This window comes from Symsagittifera roscoffensis, chromosome 7 (genome assembly GCF_963678635.1).
Source record: "Symsagittifera roscoffensis chromosome 7, txSymRosc1.1, whole genome shotgun sequence".
Classification (NCBI taxonomy): domain Eukaryota; kingdom Metazoa; phylum Xenacoelomorpha; order Acoela; family Convolutidae; genus Symsagittifera; species Symsagittifera roscoffensis.
In genome coordinates this window covers 12,499,116-12,522,653 of record NC_087068.1, presented here as the reverse complement: position 1 = coordinate 12,522,653, position 23,538 = coordinate 12,499,116, and the positions used below count along the sequence as shown (strand labels likewise).

The 23,538-nt window shown below is 39.7% G+C and overlaps 1 protein-coding gene and 1 non-coding gene across 2 annotated transcripts in view; both read right to left on the bottom strand.

Moving 5' to 3' along the window:
• LOC134851617 (uncharacterized) overlaps positions 1 to 23,538 on the bottom strand; it is a 168,142-nt gene that overhangs the window by 65,264 nt on the left and 79,340 nt on the right. The gene's annotated exons all lie outside the window — the stretch shown is intronic.
• On the bottom strand, positions 4,748 to 4,820 carry Trnaa-ugc (transfer RNA alanine (anticodon UGC)). Its single transcript has one exon. It is a non-coding gene; the product is annotated as a tRNA-Ala (tRNA).

The following is a 23,538-nucleotide window of genomic DNA, read 5'->3' as shown; positions in this document are numbered from 1 at the left end:
GTCGAGGAAGCTTTTGTTTCAGTCCGCAAACAAGAGGTTATAAATTTTCTGGGAAGGTATTTTTTGTATAAGATTTCAATATTCAGTAGTTTTCTGAAGAAAGTTAATTAAAAACTCGATGTCCTTAACTTTGGAGATGCGGGGTATTTCTCCCCGTACTTCTGGCTTGATAAGTGGGCGCTCTTCCATTTGACCTACATCCCATGTTTATCAAATCTCGCGGAAGTTTTTTTTCGCTCAGTCAGCAACTATGAAGTTTTTTCTTCGTTCGCAGAATATCTACTTGTTAGGAATTTCAATATGCAATAGATTATCTGGAGATAGTGATTACCATTTGATGAGTGACTCAAGTTTTGGAGATTCGGGGCATTGATCCCCGTACCTCTCGCATGCAAAGCAAGCGCTCTACCATTTGAGCTACATCCCCATAGTTTAGAACTGTCGAGTAAGCTTTTGTTTCAGTCGGCAAACAAGAGGTTATGAATTTTCTGGGAAGGTATTTCTTGTATAGGATTTCAATATTCAGTAGTTTTCTGAAGAAAGTTAATTAAATACTCGATGTGCTTCACTTTGGAGATGCGGGGTAGTGCTCCCCGTACTTCTGGCTTGATAAGTGGGCGCTTTACCATTTGACCTACATCCCATGTTTATCAAATGTCGCGGAATTTTTTTTCGCTTAGTCAGCAACTATGAACTTTTTGTTTTCGTTCGCAGAAAATCTACTTGTTAGGAATTTCAATATGCAATAGATTATCTGGAGATAGTGATTACCATTTGATTAGTGACTTTAGATTTGTAGATGCGGGGCATTGATCCCCGTACCTCTCGCATGCTAAGCGAGCGCTCTACCATTTGAGCTACATCCCCATGATTTATAACTGTCGAGGAAGCTTTTGTTTCAGTCGGCAAACAAGAGGTTAAAATTTTTCTTGGAAGGTATTTCTTGTATAAGACTTCAATATTCAGTAGTTTTCTGAAGAAGGTTAATTAATTGCTCGATGTCCTTAACTTCGGAGATGCGGGGTATTGCTCCCCGTACTTCTGGCTTGCTAAGTAGGCGCTGTACCATTTGACCTACATCTCATGTTTATCAATTCTCGCGAAATTTTTTTCGCTTAGTCAGCAACTATGAAGTTTTCTTTTCGTTCGCAGAAAATCTACTTGTTAGGAATTTCAATATGCAATAGATTATCTGGAGATAGTGATTACCATTTGATGAGTGGCTTTAGCTTTTGAGATCCGGGGCATCGATCCCCGTACCTCTCGCATGCAAAGCGAGAGCTCAACCATTTGAGCTACATCCCCATAATTTAGAACTGTCGAGGAAGCTTTTGTTACAGTCGGCAAACAAGAGGTTATAAATTTTCTGGGAAGGTAATTCTTGTATAAGATTTCAATTTTCAGTAGTTTTCTGAAGAAAGTTAATTAAAAACTCGATGTCCTTAACTTTGGAGATGCGGGGTATTGCTCCCCGTACTTCTGGCTTGATAAGTGGGCGCTCTACCATTTGACCTACATCCCATGTTCATCAAATCTCGCGGAATTTTTTTTCGCTCAGTCAGCAACTATGAAGTTTTTTCTTCGTTCGCAGAAAATCTACTTGTTAGGAATTTCAATATGCAATAGATTATCTGGAGATAGTGATTACCATTTGATGAGTGGCTTTAGCTTTTGAGATCCGGGGCATCGATCCCCGTACCTCTCGCATGCAAAGCGAGAGCTCAACCATTTGAGCTACATCCCCATAATTTAGAACTGTCGAGGAAGCTTTTGTTACAGTCGGCAAACAAGAGGTTATAAATTTTCTGGGAAGGTAATTCTTGTATAAGATTTCAATTTTCAGTAGTTTTCTGAAGAAAGGTAATTAAAAACTCGATGTCGTTAACTTTGGAGATGCGGGGTATTGCTCCCCGTACTTCTGGCTTGATAAGTGGGCGCTCTTCCATTTGACCTACATCCGATGTTTATCAATTCTCGCGAAATTTTTTTCGCTTAGTCAGCAACTATGAAGTTTTTCTTTTCGTTCGCAGAAAATCTACTTGTTAGGAATTTCAATATGCAATAGATTATCTGGAGATAGTGATTACCATTTGATGAGTTGCTTTAGCTTTGGAGTTGCGGGGCATCGATCCCCGTACCTCTCGCATGCAAAGCGAGATCTCAACCATTTGAGCTACATCCCCATAATTTAGAACTGTCGAGGAAGCTTTTGTTACAGTCGGCAAACAAGAGGTTATAAATTTTCTGGGAAGGTATTTCTTGTATAAGATTTCAATTTTCAGTAGTTTTCTGAAGAAAGTTAATTAAAAACTCGATGTCCTTAACTTTGGGATGCGGGGTATTGCTCCCCGTACTTCTGGCTTGATAAGTGGGCGCTCTTCCATTTGACCTACATCCGATGTTTATCAAATCTCGCGGATTTTTTTTTCGCTTAGTCAGCAACTATGAAGTTTTTCTTTTCGTTCGCAGAAAATCTACTTGTTAGGAATTTCAATATGCAATAGACTATCTGGAAATAGTGATTACCATTTGATGAGTGACTCAAGTTTTGGAGCTGCGGGGCATTGATCCCCGTACCTCTCGCAAGCTAAGCGAGCGCTCTACCATTTGAGCTACATCCCCATGAATTATAACTGTCGAGGAAGCTTTTGTTTCAATCGGCAAACAAGAGGTTATAAATTTTCTGGGAAGGTATTTCTTGTATAAGATTTCATTATTCAGTAGTTTTCTGAAGAAAGTTAATTAAAAACTCGATGTCCTTAACTTTGGAGATGCGGGGTATTGCTCCCCGTATTTCTGGCTTGATAAGTGGGCGCTCTTCCATTTGACCTACATCCCATGTTTATCAAATCTCGCGGAATTTTTTTTCGCTCAGTCAGCAACTATGAAGTTTTTTCTTCGTTCGCAGAAAATCTACTTGTTAGGAATTTCAATATGCAATAGATTATCTGGAGATAGTGATTACCATTTGATGAGTGACTCAAGTTTTGGAGATGCGGGGCATTGATCCCCGTACCTCTCGCATGCAAAGCAAGCTCTCTACCATTTGAGCTACATCCCCATAGTTTAGAACTGTCGAGTAAGCTTTTGATTCAGTCGGCAAACAAGAGATTATAAATTTTCTGGGAAGGTATTTCTTGTATAGGATTTCAATATTCAGTAGTTTTCTGAAGAAAGTTAATGAAATACTCGATGTGCTTCAGTTTGGAGATGCGGGGTAGTGCTCCCCGTACTTCTGGCTTGATAAGTGGGCGCTTTACCATTTGACCTACATCCCATGTTTATCAAATGTCGCGGAATTTTTTTTTCGCTCAGTCAGCAACTATGAAGTTTTTTCTTCGTTCGCAGAAAATCTACTTGTTAGGAATTTCAATATGCAATAGATTATCTGGAGATAGTGATTACCATTTGATGAGTGACTCAAGTTTTGGAGATGCGGGGCATTGATCCCCGTACCTCTCGCATGCAAAGCAAGCTCTCTACCATTTGAGCTACATCCCCATAATTTAGAACTGTCGAGGAAGCTTTTGTTTCAGTCGGCAAACAAGAGATTATAAATTTTCTGGGAAGGTATTTCTTGTCTAAGATTTCAATATTCAGTAGTTTTCTGAAGAAAGTTAATTAAAAACTCAATGTCCTTAACTTTGGAGATGCGGGGTATTGCTCCCCGTACTTCTGGCTTGATAAGTGGGCGCTCTACCATTTGACCTACATCCCATGTTCATCTAATCTCGCGGAATTTTTTTTCGCTCAGTCAGCAACTATGAAGTTTTTTCTTCGTTCGCAGAAAATCTACTTGATAGGAATTTCAATCTGCAATAGATTATCTGGAGATAGTGATTACCTTTTTGATAAGTATCTCTAGTTTTGAAGATCCTGGGCATCGATCCCCGTACCACTCGCATGCAAAGCAAGCGCTCTACCATTTGAGCTACATCCCCATAGTTTAGAAATGTCGAGGAAGCTTTTGTTTCAGTCGGCAAACAAGAGGTTATGAGTTTTCTGGGAAGGTATTTCTTGTATAGGATTTCAATATTCAGTAGTTTTCTGAAGAAAGTTAAATAAATACTCGATGTGCTTAACTCTGGAGATGCGGGGTAGTGCTCCCCGTACTTCTGGCTTGATAAGTGGGCGCTTCACCATTTGACCTACATCCCATGTTTATCAAATGTCGCGGAATTTTTTTTCGCTTGGTCAGCAACTATGAAGTTTTTCTTTTCGTTCGCAAAAAATCTACTTGATAGGATTTTCAATATGCAATAGATTATCTGCAGATAGTGATAACCATTTATTGAGTGGCTCTAGTTTTGGAGATCCGGGGCATCGATCACCGTACCTCTCGCATGCTAAGTGAGCGCTCTACAATTTGAGCTACATCCCCATAGTTTAGAACTGTCGAGTAAGCTTTTGTTTCAGTCGGCAAACAAGAGGTTATGAATTTTCTGGGAAGGTATTTCTTGTATAGGATTTCAATATTCAGTAGTTTTCTGAAGAAAGTTAATTAAATACTCGATGTGCTTCACTTTGGAGATGCGGGGTAGTGCTCCCCGTACTTCTGGCTTGATAAGTGGGCGCTTTACCATTTGACCTACATCCCATGTTTATCAAATGTCGCGGAATTATTTTTCGCTCAGTCAGCAACTATGAAGTTTTTTCTTCGTTCGCAGAAAATTTACTTGTTAGGAATTTCAATATGCAATAGATTATCTGGAGATAGTGATTACCATTTGATGAGTGACTCAAGTTTTGGAGATGCGGGGCATTGATCCCCGTACCTCTCGCATGCAAAGCAAGCGCTCTACCATCTGAGCTACATCCCCATAATTTAGAACTGTCGAGGAAGCTTTCGCTTTTGTTTCAGTCGGCAAACAAGAGATTATAAATTTTCTGGGAAGGTATTTCTTGTATAGGATTTCAATATTCAGTAGTTTTCTGAAGAAAGTTAAATAAATACTCGATGTGCTTAACTCTGGAGATGCGGGGTAGTGCTCCCCGTACTTCTGGCTTGATAAGTGGGCGCTTCACCATTTGACCTACATCCCATGTTTATCAAATGTCGCGGAATTTTTTTTCGCTTGGTCAGCAACTATGAAGTTTTTCTTTTCGTTCGCAAAAAATCTACTTGATAGGATTTTCAATATGCAATAGATTATCTGCAGATAGTGATAACCATTTATTGAGTGGCTCTAGTTTTGGAGATCCGGGGCATCGATCACCGTACCTCTCGCATGCTAAGTGAGCGCTCTACAATTTGAGCTACATCCCCATAGTTTAGAACTGTCGAGTAAGCTTTTGTTTCAGTCGGCAAACAAGAGGTTATGAATTTTCTGGGAAGGTATTTCTTGTATAGGATTTCAATATTCAGTAGTTTTCTGAAGAAAGTTAATTAAATACTCGAAGTGCTTCACTTTGGAGATGCGGGGTAGTGCTCCCCGTACTTCTGGCTTGATAAGTGGGCGCTTTACCATTTGACCTACATCCCATGTTTATCAAATGTCGCGGAATTATTTTTCGCTCAGTCAGCAACTATGAAGTTTTTTCTTCGTTCGCAGAAAATTTACTTGTTAGGAATTTCAATATGCAATAGATTATCTGGAGATAGTGATTACCATTTGATGAGTGACTCAAGTTTTGGAGATGCGGGGCATTGATCCCCGTACCTCTCGCATGCAAAGCAAGCGCTCTACCATTTGAGCTACATCCCCATAATTTAGAACTGTCGAGGAAGCTTTCGCTTTTGTTTCAGTCGGCAAACAAGAGATTATAAATTTTCTGGGAAGGTATTTCTTGTATAAGATTTCAATATTCAGTAGTTTTCTGAAGAAAGTTAATTAAAAACTCGATGTCCTTAACTTTGGAGATGCGGGGTATTGCTCCCCGTACTTCTGGCTTGATAAGTTGGCGCTCTACCATTTGACCTACATCCCATGTTCATCAAATCTCGCGGAATTATTTTTCGCTCAGTCAGCAACTATGAAGTTTTTTCTTCGTTCGCAGAAAATCTACTTGATAGGAATTTCAATATGCAATAGATTATCTGGAGATAGTGATTACCGTTTGATGAGTGGCTCTAGTTTTGAAGATCCGGGGCATCGATCCCCGTACCTCTCGCATGCAAAGCAAGCGCTCTACCATTTGAGCTACATCCCCATAGTTTAGAATTGTCGAGGAAGCTTTTGTTTCAGTCGGCAAACAAGAGGTTATGAATTTTCTGGGAAGGTATTTCTTGTATAGGATTTCAATATTCAGTAGTTTTCTGAAGAAAGTTAATTAAAAACTCGATGTCCTTAACTTTGGAGATGCGGGGTATTGCTCCCCGTACTTCTGGCTTGACAAGTTGGCGCTCTACCATTTGACCTACATCCCATGTTCATCAAATCTCGCGGAATTATTTTTCGCTCAGTCAGCAACTATGAAGTTTTTTCTTCGTTCGCAGAAAATCTACTTGATAGGAATTTCAATATGCAATAGATTATCTGGAGATAGTGATTACCATTTGATGAGTGACTCAAGTTTTGGAGATGCGGGGCATTGATCCCCGTACCTCTCGCATGGAAAGCAAGCGCTCTACCATTTGAGCTACATCCCAATAATATAGAACTGTCGAGGAAGCTTTCGCTTTTGTTTCAGTCGGCAAACAAGAGATTATAAATTTTCTGGGAAGGTATTTCTTGTATAAGATTTCAATATTCAGTAGTTTTCTGAAGAAAGTTAATTAAAAACTCGATGTCCTTAACTTTGGAGATGCGGGGTATTGCTCCCCGTACTTCTGGCTTGATAAGTTGGCGCTCTACCATTTGACCTACATCCCATGTTCATCAAATCTCGCGGAATTATTTTTCGCTCAGTCAGCAACTATGAAGTTTTTTCTTCGTTCGCAGAAAATCTACTTGATAGGAATTTCAATATGCAATAGATTATCTGGAGATAGTGATTACCATTTGATGAGTGGCTCTAGTTTTGAAGATCCGGGGCATCGATCCCCGTACCTCTCGCATGCAAAGCAAGCGCTCTACCATTTGAGCTACATCCCCATAGTTTAGAATTGTCGAGGAAGCTTTTGTTTCAGTCGGCAAACAAGAGGTTATGAAATTTCTGGGAAGGTATTTCTTGTATAGGAATTCAATATTCAGTAGTTTTCTGAAGAAAGTTAATTAAAAACTCGATGTCCTTAACTTTGGAGATGCGGGGTATTGCTCCCCGTACTTCTGGCTTGACAAGTTGGCGCTCTACCATTTGACCTACATCCCATGTTCATCAAATCTCGCGGAATTATTTTTCGCTCAGTCAGCAACTATGAAGTTTTTTCTTCGTTCGCAGAAAATCTACTTGATAGGAATTTCAATATGCAATAGATTATCTGGAGATAGTGATTACCATTTGATGAGTGACTCAAGTTTTGGAGATGCGGGGCATTGATCCCCGTACCTCTCGCATGCAAAGCAAGCGCTCTACCATTTGAGCTACATCCCAATAATTTAGAACTGTCGAGGAAGCTTTCGCTTTTGTTTCAGTCGGCAAACAAGAGATTATAAATTTTCTGGGAAGGTATTTCTTGTATAAGATTTCAATATTCAGTAGTTTTCTGAAGAAAGTTAATTAAAAACTCGATGTCCTTAACTTTGGAGATGCGGGGTATTGCTCCCCGTACTTCTGGCTTGATAAGTTGGCGCTCTACCATTTGACCTACATCCCATGTTCATCAAATCTCGCGGAATTATTTTTCGCTCAGTCAGCAACTATGAAGTTTTTTCTTCGTTCGCAGAAAATCTACTTGATAGGAATTTCAATATGCAATAGATTATCTGGAGATAGTGATTACCATTTGATGAGTGGCTCTAGTTTTGAAGATCCGGGGCATCGATCCCCGTACCTCTCGCATGCAAAGCAAGCGCTCTACCATTTGAGCTACATCCCCATAGTTTAGAATTGTCGAGGAAGCTTTTGTTTCAGTCGGCAAACAAGAGGTTATGAAATTTCTGGGAAGGTATTTCTTGTATAGGAATTCAATATTCAGTAGTTTTCTGAAGAAAGTTAATTAAAAACTCGATGTCCTTAACTTTGGAGATGCGGGGTATTGCTCCCCGTACTTCTGGCTTGACAAGTTGGCGCTCTACCATTTGACCTACATCCCATGTTCATCAAATCTCGCGGAATTATTTTTCGCTCAGTCAGCAACTATGAAGTTTTTTCTTCGTTCGCAGAAAATCTACTTGATAGGAATTTCAATATGCAATAGATTATCTGGAGATAGTGATTACCTTTTTGATAAGTGGCTCTAGTTTTGAAGATCCGGGGCATCGATCACCGTACCTCTCGCATGCTAAGTGAGCGCTCTACCATTTGAGCTACATCCCCATAGTTTAGAACTGTCGAGGAAGCTTTTTTTTGTTTCAGTCGGCAAACAAGAGGTTATAAGTTTTCTGGGAAGGTATTTCTTGTATAGGATTTCAATATTCAGTAGTTTTCTGAAGAAAGTTAATTAAATACTTGATGTGCTTAACTTTGGAGATGCGGGGTAGTGCTCCCCGTACTTCTGGCTTGATAAGTGGGCGCTTTACCATTTGACCTACATCCCATGTTTATCAAATGTCGCGGAATTTTTTTTCGCTTAGTCAGCAACTATGAAGTTTTTTTTTCGTTCGCAAAAAATCTACTTGATAGGAATTTCAATATGCAATAGATTATCTGGAGATAGTGATTCCCTTTTTGATAAGTGGCTCTAGTTTTGAAGATCCGGGGCATCGATCCCCGTACCTCTCCCATGCAAAGCAAGCGCTCTACCATTTGAGCTACATCCCCATAGTTAAGAACTGTCGAGGAAGCTTTTGTTTCAGTCGGCAAACAAGAGGTTATGAATTTTCTGGGAAGGTATTTCTTGTATAGGATTTCAATATTCAAAGTTTTCTGAAGAAAGTTAATTAAATACTCGATGTCCTTAACTTTGGAGATGCGGGGTAGTGCTCCCCGTACTTCTGGCTTGACAAGTGGGCGCTTTACCATTTGACCTACATCCCATGTTTATCAAATGTCGCGGAATTTTTTTTCGCTTAGTCAGCAACTATGAAGTTTTTCTTTTCGTTCGCAGAAAATCTACTAGTTAGGAATTTCAATATGCAATAGATTATCTGGAGATAGTGATTACCATTTGATGAGTGGCTCTAGCTTTGGAGATGCGGGGCATCGATCCCCGTACTTCTGGCTTGATAAGTGGGCGCTCTACCATTTGACCTACATCCCATGTTCATCAAATCTCGCGGAATTATTTTTCGCTCAGTCAGCAACTATGAAGTTTTTTCTTCGTTCGCAGAAAATCTACTTGATAGGAATTTCAATATGCAATAGATTATCTGGAGATAGTGATTACCTTTTTGATAAGTGGCTCTAGTTTTGAAGATCCGGGGCATCGATCACCGTACCTCTCGCATGCTAAGTGAGCGCTCTACCATTTGAGCTACATTCCCATAGTTTAGAACTGTCGAGGAAGCTTTTTTTGTTTCAGTCGGCAAACAAGAGGTTATAAGTTTTCTGGGAAGGTATTTCTTGTATAAGATTTCAATATTCAGTAGTTTTCTGAAGAAAGTTAATTAAAAACTTGATGTCCTTAACTTTGGAGATGCGGGGTAGTGCTCCCCGTACTTCTGGCTTGATAAGTGGGCGCTTCACCATTTGACCTACATCCCATGTTTATCAAATCTCGCGGAATTTTTTTTCGCTTAGTCAGCAACTATGAAGTTTTTCTTTTCGTTCGCAAAAAATCTACTTGTTAGGAATTTCAATATGCAATAGATTATCTGGAGATAGTGATTACCATTTGATGAGTGACTCAAGTTTTGGAGATGCGGGGCATTGATCCCCGTACCTCTCGCATGCAAAGCAAGCGCTCTACCATTTGAGCTACATCCCCATAATTTAGAACTGTCGAGGAAGCTTTCGCTTTTGTTTCAGTCGGCAAACAAGAGATTATAAATTTTCTGGGAAGGTATTTCTTGTATAAGATTTCAATATTCAGTAGTTTTCTGAAGAAAGTTAATTAAAAACTCGATGTCCTTAACTTTGGAGATGCGGGGTATTGCTCCCCGTACTTCTGGCTAGATAAGTTGGCGCTCTACCATTTGACCTACATCCCATGTTCATCAAATCTCGCGGAATTATTTTTCGCTCAGTCAGCAACTATGAAGTTTTTTCTTCGTTCGCAGAAAATCTACTTGATAGGAATTTCAATATGCAATAGATTATCTGGAGATAGTGATTACCATTTGATGAGTGGCTCTAGTTTTGAAGATCCGGGGCATCGATCCCCGTACCTCTCGCATGCAAAGCAAGCGCTCTACCATTTGAGCTACATCCCCATAGTTTAGAATTGTCGAGGAAGCTTTTGTTTCAGTCGGCAAACAAGAGGTTATGAATTTTCTGGGAAGGTATTTCTTGTATAGGATTTCAATATTCAGTAGTTTTCTGAAGAAAGTTAATTAAAAACTCGATGTCCTTAACTTTGGAGATGCGGGGTATTGCTCCCCGTACTTCTGGCTTGACAAGTTGGCGCTCTACCATTTGACCTACATCCCATGTTCATCAAATCTCGCGGAATTATTTTTCGCTCAGTCAGCAACTATGAAGTTTTTTCTTCGTTCGCAGAAAATCTACTTGATAGGAATTTCAATATGCAATAGATTATCTGGAGATAGTGATTACCTTTTTGATAAGTGGCTCTAGTTTTGAAGATCCGGGGCATCGATCACCGTACCTCTCGCATGCTAAGTGAGCGCTCTACCATTTGAGCTACATCCCCATAGTTTAGAACTGTCGAGGAAGCTTTTTTTGTTTCAGTCGGCAAACAAGAGGTTATAAGTTTTCTGGGAAGGTATTTCTTGTATAGGATTTCAATATTCAGTAGTTTTCTGAAGAAAGTTAATTAAATACTCGATGTGCTTAACTTTGGAGATGCGGGGTAGTGCTCCCCGTACTTCTGGCTTGATAAGTGGGCGCTTTACCATTTGACCTACATCCCATGTTTATCAAATGTCGCGGAATTTTTTTTCGCTTAGTCAGCAACTATGAAGTTTTTTTTTCGTTCGCAAAAAATCTACTTGATAGGAATTTCAATATGCAATAGATTATCTGGAGATAGTGATTACCTTTTTGATAAGTGGCTCTAGTTTTGAAGATCCGGGGCATCGATCCCCGTACCTCTCCCATGCAAAGCAAGCCCTCTACCATTTGAGCTACATCCCCATAGTTAAGAACTGTCGAGGAAGCTTTTGTTTCAGTCGGCAAACAAGAGGTTATGAATTTTCTGGGAAGGTATTTCTTGTATAGGATTTCAATATTCAAAGTTTTCTGAAGAAAGTTAATTAAATACTCGATGTCCTTAACTTTGGAGATGCGGGGTAGTGCTCCCCGTACTTCTGGCTTGATAAGTGGGCGCTTTACCATTTGACCTACATCCCATGTTTATCAAATGTCGCGGAATTTTTTTTCGCTTAGTCAGCAACTATGAAGTTTTTCTTTTCGTTCGCAGAAAATCTACTTGTTAGGAATTTCAATATGCAATAGATTATCTGGAGATAGTGATTACCATTTGATGAGTGGCTCTAGCTTTGGAGATGCGGGGCATCGATCCCCGTACTTCTGGCTTGATAAGTGGGCGCTCTACCATTTGACCTACATCCCATGTTCATCAAATCTCGCGGAATTATTTTTCGCTCAGTCAGCAACTATGAAGTTTTTTCTTCGTTCGCAGAAAATCTACTTGTTAGGAATTTCAATATGCAATAGATTATCTGGAGATAGTGATTATCTTTTTGATAAGTGGCTCTAGTTTTGAAGATCCGGGGCATCGATCACCGTACCTCTCGCATGCTAAGTGAGCGCTCTACCATTTGAGCTACATCCCCATAGTTTAGAACTGTCGAGGAAGCTTTTTTTGTTTCAGTCGGCAAACAAGAGGTTATAAGTTTTCTGGGAAGGTATTTCTTGTATAAGATTTCAATATTCAGTAGTTTTCTGAAGAAAGTTAATTAAATACTCGATGTCCTTAACTTTGGAGATGCGGGGTAGTGCTCCCCGTACTTCTGGCTTGATAAGTGGGCGCTTTACCATTTGACCTACATCCCATGTTTATCAAATGTCGCGGAATTTTTTTTCGCTTAGTCAGCAACTATGAAGTTTTTCTTTTCGTTCGCAGAAAATCTACTTGTTAGGAATTTCAATATGCAATAGATTATCTGGAGATAGTGATTACCTTTTTGATAAGTGGCTCTAGTTTTGAAGATCCGGGGCATCGATCACCGTACCTCTCGCATGCTAAGTGAGCGCTCTACCATTTGAGCTACATCCCCATAGTTTAGAACTGTCGAGGAAGCTTTTTTTGTTTCAGTCGGCAAACAAGAGGTTATAAGTTTTCTGGGAAGGTATTTCTTGTATAAGATTTCAATATTCAGTAGTTTTCTGAAGAAAGTTAATTAAAAACTCGATGTCCTTAACTTTGGAGATGCGGGGTAGTGCTCCCCGTACTTCTGGCTTGATAAGTGGGCGCTTCACCATTTGACCTACATCCCATGTTTATCAAATGTCGCGGAATTTTTTTTCGCTTAGTCAGCAACTATGAAGTTTTTCTTTTCGTTCGCAGAAAATCTACTTGATAGGAATTTCAATATGCAATAGATTATCTGGAGATAGTGATTACCATTTAATGAGTGGCTCTAGTTTTGGAGATCCGGGGCATCGATCACCGTACCTCTCGCATGCTTAGTGAGCGCTCTACCATTTGAGCTACATCCCCACGATTCATAACTATCGAGGAAGCTTTTGTTTCAGTCGGCAAACAAGAGGTTAAAATTTTTCTTGGAAGGTATTTCTTGTAAAAGACTTCAATATTCAGTAGTTTTCTGAAGAAAGTTAATTAAATACTCGATGTGTTTAACTTTGGAGATGCGGGGTAGTGCTCCCCGTATTTCTGGCTTGATAAGTGGGCGCTTCACGATTTGACCTACATCCCATGTTTATCAAATGTCGCGGAATTTTTTTTCGCTTAGTCAGCAACTATGAAGTTTTTTCTTCGTTCGCAGAAAATCTACTTGATAGGAATTTCAATATGCAATAGATTATCTGGAGATAGTGATTACCTTTTTGATAAGTGGCTGTAGTTTTGAAGATCCGGGGCATCGAACCCCGTACCTCTCGCATGCAAACCAAGCGCTCTACCATTTGAGCTACATCCCCATAGTTTAGAACTGTCGAGGAAGCTTTTGTTTCAGTCGGCAAACAAGAGGTTATGAATTTTCTGGGAAGGTATTTCTTGTATAGGATTTCAATATTCAGTAGTTTTCTGAAGAAAGTTAATTAAATACTCGATGTGCTTAACTTTGGAGATGCGGGGTAGTGCTCCCCGTACTTCTGGCTTGATAAGTGGGCGCTCTACCATTTGACCTACATCCCATGTTCATCAAATCTCGCGGAATTATTTTTCGCTCAGTCAGCAACTATGAAGTTTTTTCTTCGTTCGCAGAAAATCTACTTGATAGGAATTTCAATATGCAATAGATTATCTGGAGATAGTGATTACCTTTTTGATAAGTGGCTCTAGTTTTGAAGATCCGGGGCATCGATCACCGTACCTCTCGCATGCTAAGTGAGCGCTCTACCATTTGAGCTACATCCCCATAGTTTAGAACTGTCGAGGAAGCTTTTTTTGTTTCAGTCGGCAAACAAGAGGTTATAAGTTTTCTGGGAAGGTATTTCTTGTATAGGATTTCAATATTCAGTAGTTTTCTGAAGAAAGTTAATTAAATACTCGATGTGCTTAACTTTGGAGATGCGTGGTAGTGCTCCCCGTACTTCTGGCTTGATAAGTGGGCGCTTTACCATTTGACCTACATCCCATGTTTATCAAATGTCGCGGAATTTTTTTTCGCTTAGTCAGCAACTATGAAGTTTTTTTTTTCGTTCGCAAAAAATCTACTTGATAGGAATTTCAATATGCAATAGATTATCTGGAGATAGTGATTACCTTTTTGATAAGTGGCTCTAGTTTTGAAGATCCGGGGCATCGATCCCCGTACCTCTCCCATGCAAAGCAAGCGCTCTACCATTTGAGCTACATCCCCATAGTTAAGAACTGTCGAGGAAGCTTTTGTTTCAGTCGGCAAACAAGAGGTTATGAATTTTCTGGGAAGGTATTTCTTGTATAGGATTTCAATATTCAAAGTTTTCTGAAGAAAGTTAATTAAATACTCGATGTGTTTAACTTTAGAGATGCGGGGTAGTGCTCCCCGTACTTCTGGCTTGATAAGTGGGCGCTTCACCATTTGACCTACATCCCATGTTTATCAAATGTCGCGGAATTTTTTTTTCGCTTAGTCAGCAACTATGAAGTTTTTCTTTTCGTTCGCAGAAAATCTACTTGATAGGAATTTCAATATGCAATAGATTATCTGGAGATAGTGATTACCATTTAATGAGTGGCTCTAGTTTTGGAGATCCGGGGCATCGATCACCGTACCTCTCGCATGCTTAGTGAGCGCTCTACCATTTGAGCTACATCCCCATGATTCATAACTATCGAGGAAGCTTTTGTTTCAGTCGGCAAACAAGAGGTTAAAATTTTTCTTGGAAGGTATTTCTTGTAAAAGACTTCAATATTCAGTAGTTTTCTGAAGAAAGTTAATTAAATACTCGATGTGTTTAACTTTGGAGATGCGGGGTAGTGCTCCCCGTACTTCTGGCTTGATAAGTGGGCGCTTCACCATTTGACCTACATCCCATGTTTATCAAATCTCGCGGAATTTTTTTTCGCTTAGTCAGCAACTATGAAGTTTTTCTTTTCGTTCGCAAAAAATCTACTTGTTAGGAATTTCAATATGCAATAGATTATCTGGAGATAGTGATTACCATTTGATGAGTGACTCAAGTTTTGGAGATGCGGGGCATTGATCCCCGTACCTCTCGCATGCACAGCAAGCGCTCTACCATTTGAGCTACATCCCCATAATTTAGAACTGTCGAGGAAGCTTTCGCTTTTGTTTCAGTCGGCAAACAAGAGATTATAAATTTTCTGGGAAGGTATTTCTTGTATAAGATTTCAATATTCAGTAGTTTTCTGAAGAAAGTTAATTAAAAACTCGATGTCCTTAACTTTGGAGATGCGGGGTATTGCTCCCCGTACTTCTGGCTAGATAAGTTGGCGCTCTACCATTTGACCTACATCCCATGTTCATCAAATCTCGCGGAATTATTTTTCGCTCAGTCAGCAACTATGAAGTTTTTTCTTCGTTCGCAGAAAATCTACTTGATAGGAATTTCAATATGCAATAGATTATCTGGAGATAGTGATTACCATTTGATGAGTGGCTCTAGTTTTGAAGATCCGGGGCATCGATCCCCGTACCTCTCGCATGCAAAGCAAGCGCTCTACCATTTGAGCTACATCCCCATAGTTTAGAATTGTCGAGGAAGCTTTTGTTTCAGTCGGCAAACAAGAGGTTATGAATTTTCTGGGAAGGTATTTCTTGTATAGGATTTCAATATTCAGTAGTTTTCTGAAGAAAGTTAATTAAAAACTCGATGTCCTTAACTTTGGAGATGCGGGGTATTGCTCCCCGTACTTCTGGCTTGACAAGTTGGCGCTCTACCATTTGACCTACATCCCATGTTCATCAAATCTCGCGGAATTATTTTTCGCTCAGTCAGCAACTATGAAGTTTTTTCTTCGTTCGCAGAAAATCTACTTGATAGGAATTTCAATATGCAATAGATTATCTGGAGATAGTGATTACCTTTTTGATAAGTGGCTCTAGTTTTGAAGATCCGGGGCATCGATCACCGTACCTCTCGCATGCTAAGTGAGCGCTCTACCATTTGAGCTACATCCCCATAGTTTAGAACTGTCGAGGAAGCTTTTTTTGTTTCAGTCGGCAAACAAGAGGTTATAAGTTTTCTGGGAAGGTATTTCTTGTATAGGATTTCAATATTCAGTAGTTTTCTGAAGAAAGTTAATTAAATACTCGATGTGCTTAACTTTGGAGATGCGGGGTAGTGCTCCCCGTACTTCTGGCTTGATAAGTGGGCGCTTTACCATTTGACCTACATCCCATGTTTATCAAATGTCGCGGAATTTTTTTTCGCTTAGTCAGCAACTATGAAGTTTTTTTTTCGTTCGCAAAAAATCTACTTGATAGGAATTTCAATATGCAATAGATTATCTGGAGATAGTGATTACCTTTTTGATAAGTGGCTCTAGTTTTGAAGATCCGGGGCATCGATCCCCGTACCTCTCCCATGCAAAGCAAGCCCTCTACCATTTGAGCTACATCCCCATAGTTAAGAACTGTCGAGGAAGCTTTTGTTTCAGTCGGCAAACAAGAGGTTATGAATTTTCTCGGAAGGTATTTCTTGTATAGGATTTCAATATTCAAAGTTTTCTGAAGAAAGTTAATTAAATACTCGATGTCCTTAACTTTGGAGATGCGGGGTAGTGCTCCCCGTACTTCTGGCTTGATAAGTGGGCGCTTTACCATTTGACCTACATCCCATGTTTATCAAATGTCGCGGAATTTTTTTTTCGCTTAGTCAGCAACTATGAAGTTTTTCTTTTCGTTCGCAGAAAATCTACTTGTTAGGAATTTCAATATGCAATAGATTATCTGGAGATAGTGATTACCATTTGATGAGTGGCTCTAGCTTTGGAGATGCGGGGCATCGATCCCCGTACTTCTGGCTTGATAAGTGGGCGCTCTACCATTTGACCTACATCCCATGTTCATCAAATCTCGCGGAATTATTTTTCGCTCAGTCAGCAACTATGAAGTTTTTTCTTCGTTCGCAGAAAATCTACTTGTTAGGAATTTCAATATGCAATAGATTATCTGGAGATAGTGATTACCTTTTTGATAAGTGGCTCTAGTTTTGAAGATCCGGGGCATCATTCACCGTACCTCTCGCATGCTAAGTGAGCGCTCTACCATTTGAGCTACATCCCCATAGTTTAGAACTGTCGAGGAAGCTTTTTTTGTTTCAGTCGGCAAACAAGAGGTTATAAGTTTTCTGGGAAGGTATTTCTTGTATAAGATTTCAATATTCAGTAGTTTTCTGAAGAAAGTTAATTAAAAACTCGATGTCCTTAACTTTGGAGATGCGGGGTAGTGCTCCCCGTACTTCTGGCTTGATAAGTGGGCGCTTCACCATTTGACCTACATCCCATGTTTATCAAATGTCGCGGAATTTTTTTTCGCTTAGTCAGCAACTATGAAGTTTTTCTTTTCGTTCGCAGAAAATCTACTTGATAGGAATTTCAATATGCAATAGATTATCTGGAGATAGTGATTACCATTTATTGAGTGGCTCTAGTTTTGGAGATCCGGGGCATCGATCACCGTACCTCTCGCATGCTTAGTGAGCGCTCTACCATTTGAGCTACATCCCCATGATTCATAACTATCGAGGAAGCTTTTGTTTCAGTCGGCAAACAAGAGGTTAAAATTTTTCTTGGAAGGTATTTCTTGTAAAAGACTTCAATATTCAGTAGTTTTCTGAAGAAAGTTAATTAAATACTCGATGTGTTTAACTTTGGAGATGCGGGGTAGTGCTCCCCGTATTTCTGGCTTGATAAGTGGGCGCTTCACGATTTGACCTACATCCCATGTTTATCAAATGTCGCGGAATTTTTTTTCGCTTAGTCAGCAACTATGAAGTTTTTTCTTCGTTCGCAGAAAATCTACTTGATAGGAATTTCAATATGCAATAGATTATCTGGAGATAGTGATTACCTTTTTGATAAGTGGCTGTAGTTTTGAAGATCCGGGGCATCGAACCCCGTACCTCTCGCATGCAAACCAAGCGCTCTACCATTTGAGCTACATCCCCATAGTTTAGAACTGTCGAGGAAGCTTTTGTTTCAGTCGGCAAACAAGAGGTTATGAATTTTCTGGGAAGGTATTTCTTGTATAGGATTTCAATATTCAGTAGTTTTCTGAAGAAAGTTAATTAAATACTCGATGTGCTTAACTTTGGAGATGCGGGGTAGTGCTCCCCGTACTTCTGGCTTGATAAGTGGGCGCTCTACCATTTGACCTACATCCCATGTTCATCAAATCTCGCGGAATTATTTTTCGCTCAGTCAGCAACTATGAAGTTTTTTCTTCGTTCGCAGAAAATCTACTTGATAGGAATTTCAATATGCAATAGATTATCTGGAGATAGTGATTACCTTTTTGATAAGTGGCTCTAGTTTTGAAGATCCGGGGCATCGATCACCGTACCTCTCGCATGCTAAGTGAGCGCTCTACCATTTGAGCTACATCCCCATAGTTTAGAACTGTCGAGGAAGCTTTTTTTGTTTCAGTCGGCAAACAAGAGGTTATAAGTTTTCTGGGAAGGTATTTCTTGTATAGGATTTCAATATTCAGTAGTTTTCTGAAGAAAGTTAATTAAATACTCGATGTGCTTAACTTTGGAGATGCGTGGTAGTGCTCCCCGTACTTCTGGCTTGATAAGTGGGCGCTTTACCATTTGACCTACATCCCATGTTTATCAAATGTCGCGGAATTTTTTTTCGCTTAGTCAGCAACTATGAAGTTTTTTTTTTCGTTCGCAAAAAATCTACTTGATAGGAATTTCAATATGCAATAGATTATCTGGAGATAGTGATTACCTTTTTGATAAGTGGCTCTAGTTTTGAAGATCCGGGGCATCGATCCCCGTACCTCTCCCATGCAAAGCAAGCGCTCTACCATTTGAGCTACATCCCCATAGTTAAGAACTGTCGAGGAAGCTTTTGTTTCAGTCGGCAAACAAGAGGTTATGAATTTTCTGGGAAGGTATTTCTTGTATAGGATTTCAATATTCAAAGTTTTCTGAAGAAAGTTAATTAAATACTCGATGTGTTTAACTTTAGAGATGCGGGGTAGTGCTCCCCGTACTTCTGGCTTGATAAGTGGGCGCTTCACCATTTGACCTACATCCCATGTTTATCAAATGTCGCGGAATTTTTTTTCGCTTAGTCAGCAACTATGAAGTTTTTCTTTTCGTTCGCAGAAAATCTACTTGATAGGAATTTCAATATGCAATAGATTATCTGGAGATAGTGATTACCATTTAATGAGTGGCTCTAGTTTTGGAGATCCGGGGCATCGATCACCGTACCTCTCGCATGCTTAGTGAGCGCTCTACCATTTGAGCTACATCCCCATGATTCATAACTATCGAGGAAGCTTTTGTTTCAGTCGGCAAACAAGAGGTTAAAATTTTTCTTGGAAGGTATTTCTTGTAAAAGACTTCAATATTCAGTAGTTTTCTGAAGAAAGTTAATTAAATACTCGATGTGTTTAACTTTGGAGATGCGGGGTAGTGCTCCCCGTATTTCTGGCTTGATAAGTGGGCGCTTCACGATTTGACCTACATCCCATGTTTATCAAATGTCGCGGAATTTTTTTTCGCTTAGTCAGCAACTATGAAGTTTTTTCTTCGTTCGCAGAAAATCTACTTGATAGGAATTTCAATATGCAATAGATTATCTGGAGATAGTGATTACCTTTTTGATAAGTGGCTGTAGTTTTGAAGATCCGGGGCATCGATCCCCGTACCTCTCGCATGCAAAGCAAGCGCTCTACCATTTGAGCTACATCCCCATAGTTTAGAACTGTCGAGGAAGCTTTTGTTTCAGTCGGCAAACAAGAGGTTATGAATTTTCTGGGAAGGTATTTCTTGTATAGGATTTCAATATTCAGTAGTTTTCTGAAGAAAGTTAATTAAATACTCGATGTGCTTAACTTTGGAGATGCGGGGTAGTGCTCCCCATACTTCTGGCTTGATAAGTGGGCGCTTTACCATTTGACCTACATCCCATGTTTATCAAATGTCGCGGAATTTTTTTTCGCTTAGTCAGCAACTATGAAGTTTTTCTTTTCGTTCGCAGAAAATCTACTTGTTAGGAATTTCAATATGCAATAGATTATCTGGAGATAGTGATTACCATTTGATGAGTGGCTCTAGCTTTGGAGATGCGGGGCATCGATCCCCGTACTTCTGGCTTGATAAGTGGGCGCTCTACCATTTGACTTACATCCCATGTTCATCAAATCTCGCGGAATTTTTTTTCGCTCAGTCAGCAACTATGAAGTTTTTTCTTCGTTCGCAGAAAATCTACTTGATAGGGATTTCAATATGCATTAGATTATCTGGAGATAGTGCTTACCTTTTTGATAAGTGGCTCTAGTTTTGAAGATCCGGGGCATCGATCCCCGTACCTCTCGCATGCAAAGCAAGCGCTCTACCATTTGAGCTGCATCCCCATAGTTTAGAACTGTCGAGGAAGCTTTTGTTTCAGTCGGCAAACAAGAGGTTATAAATTTTCTGGGAAGGTATTTCTTGTATAAGATTTCAATATTCAGTAGTTTTCTGAAGAAAGTTAATTAAAAACTCGATGTCCTTAATTTTGGAGATGCGGGGTAGTGCTCCCCGTACTTCTGGCTTGATAAGTGGGCGCTTTACCATTTGACCTACATCCCATGTTTATCAAATGTCGCGGAATTTTTTTTCGCTTAGTCAGCAACTATGAAGTTTTTTTTTTCGTTCGCAGAAAATCTACTTGTTAGGAATTTCAATATGCAATAGATTATCTGGAGATAGTGATTACCATTTGATGAGTGGCTCTAGCTTTGGAGATGCGGGGCATCGATCCCCGTACTTCCTGCTTGATAAGTGGGCGCTCTACCATTTGACCTACATCCCATGTTCATCAAATCTCGCGGAATTTTTTTTCGCTCAGTCAGCAACTATGAAGTTTTTTCTTCGTTCGCAGAAAATCTACTTGATAGGAATTTCAATATGCAATAGATTATCTGGAGATAGTGATTACCTTTTTGATAAGTGGCTCTAGTAGTGAAGATCCGGGGCATCGATCACCGTACCTCTCGCATGCAAAGCAAGCGCTCTACCATTTGAGCTACATCCCCATAGTTTAGAACTGTCGAGGAAACTTTTGTTTCAGTCGGCAAACAAGAGGTTATAAAATTTCTGGGAAGGTATTTCTTGTATAAGATTTCAATATTCAGTAGTTTTCTGAAGAAAGTTAATTAAAAACTCGATGTCCTTAACTTTGGAGATGCGGGGTAGTGCTCCCCGTACTTCTGGCTTGATAAGTGGGCGCTTTACCATTTGACCTACATCCCATGTTTATCAAATGTCGCGGAATTTTTTTTCGCTTAGTCAGCAACTATGAAGTTTTTCTTTTCGTTCGCAGAAAATCTACTTGTTAGGAATTTCAATATGCAATAGATTATCTGGAGATAGTGATTACCATTTGATGAGTGGCTCTAGCTTTGGCGATGCGGGCATCGATCCCCGTACTTCTGGCTTGATAATACGGCGCTCTACCATTTGACCTACATCCCATGTTCATCAAATCTCGCGGAATTTTTTTTCGCTCAGTCAGCAACTATGAAGTTTTTTCTTCGTTCGCAGAAAATCTACTTGATAGGAATTTCAATATGCAATAGATTATCTGGAGATAGTGATTACCTTTTTGATAAGTGGCTCTAGTAGTGAAGATCCGGGGCATCGATCACCGTACCTCTCGCATGCAAAGTAAGCGCTCTACCATTTGAGCTACATCCCCATAGTTTAGAACTGTCGAGGAAACTTTTGTTTCAGTCGGCAAACAAGAGGTTATAAATTTTCTGGGAAGGTATTTCTTGTATAAGATTTCAATATTCAGTAGTTTTCTGAAGAAAGTTAATTAAAAACTCGATGTCCTTAACTTTGGAGATACGGGGTAGTGCTCCCCGTACTTCTGGCTTGATAAGTGGGCGCTTTACCATTTGACCTACATCCCATGTTTATCAAATGTCGCGGAATTTTTTTTCGCTTAGTCAGCAACTATGAAGTTTTTCTTTTCGTTCGCAGAAAATCTACTTGTTAGGAATTTCAATATGCAATAGATTATCTGGAGATAGTGATTACCTTTTTGATAAGTGGCTCTAGTAGTGAAGATCCGGGGCATCGATCACCGTACCTCTCGCATGCAAAGCAAGCGCTCTACCATTTGAGCTACATCCCCATAGTTTAGAACTGTCGAGGAAACTTTTGTTTCAGTCGGCAAACAAGAGGTTATAAATTTTCTGGGAAGGTATTTCTTGTATAAGATTTCAATATTCAGTAGTTTTCTGAAGAAAGTTAATTAAATACTCGATGTGCTTAACTTTGGAGATGCGGGGTAGTGCTCCCCGTACTTCTGGCTTGATAAGTGGGCGCTCTACCATTTGACCTACATCCCATGTTCATCAAATCTCGCGGAATTATTTTTCGCTCAGTCAGCAACTATGAAGTTTTTTCTTCGTTCGCAGAAAATCTACTTGATAGGAATTTCAATATGCAATAGATTATCTGGAGATAGTGATTACCTTTTTGATAAGTGGCTCTAGTTTTGAAGATCCGGGGCATCGATCACCGTACCTCTCGCATGCTAAGTGAGCGCTCTACCATTTGAGCTACATCCCCATAGTTTAGAACTGTCGAGGAAGCTTTTTTTGTTTCAGTCGGCAAACAAGAGGTTATAAGTTTTCTGGGAAGGTATTTCTTGTATAGGATTTCAATATTCAGTAGTTTTCTGAAGAAAGTTAATTAAATACTCGATGTGCTTAACTTTGGAGATGCGTGGTAGTGCTCCCCGTACTTCTGGCTTGATAAGTGGGCGCTTTACCATTTGACCTACATCCCATGTTTATCAAATGTCGCGGAATTTTTTTTCGCTTAGTCAGCAACTATGAAGTTTTTTTTTTCGTTCGCAAAAAATCTACTTGATAGGAATTTCAATATGCAATAGATTATCTGGAGATAGTGATTACCTTTTTGATAAGTGGCTCTAGTTTTGAAGATCCGGGGCATCGATCCCCGTACCTCTCCCATGCAAAGCAAGCGCTCTACCATTTGAGCTACATCCCCATAGTTAAGAACTGTCGAGGAAGCTTTTGTTTCAGTCGGCAAACAAGAGGTTATGAATTTTCTGGGAAGGTATTTCTTGTATAGGATTTCAATATTCAAAGTTTTCTGAAGAAAGTTAATTAAATACTCGATGTGTTTAACTTTAGAGATGCGGGGTAGTGCTCCCCGTACTTCTGGCTTGATAAGTGGGCGCTTCACCATTTGACCTACATCCCATGTTTATCAAATGTCGCGGAATTTTTTTTCGCTTAGTCAGCAACTATGAAGTTTTTCTTTTCGTTCGCAGAAAATCTACTTGATAGGAATTTCAATATGCAATAGATTATCTGGAGATAGTGATTACCATTTAATGAGTGGCTCTAGTTTTGGAGATCCGGGGCATCGATCACCGTACCTCTCGCATGCTTAGTGAGCGCTCTACCATTTGAGCTACATCCCCATGATTCATAACTATCGAGGAAGCTTTTGTTTCAGTCGGCAAACAAGAGGTTAAAATTTTTCTTGGAAGGTATTTCTTGTAAAAGACTTCAATATTCAGTAGTTTTCTGAAGAAAGTGAATTAAATACTCGATGTGTTTAACTTTGGAGATGCGGGGTAGT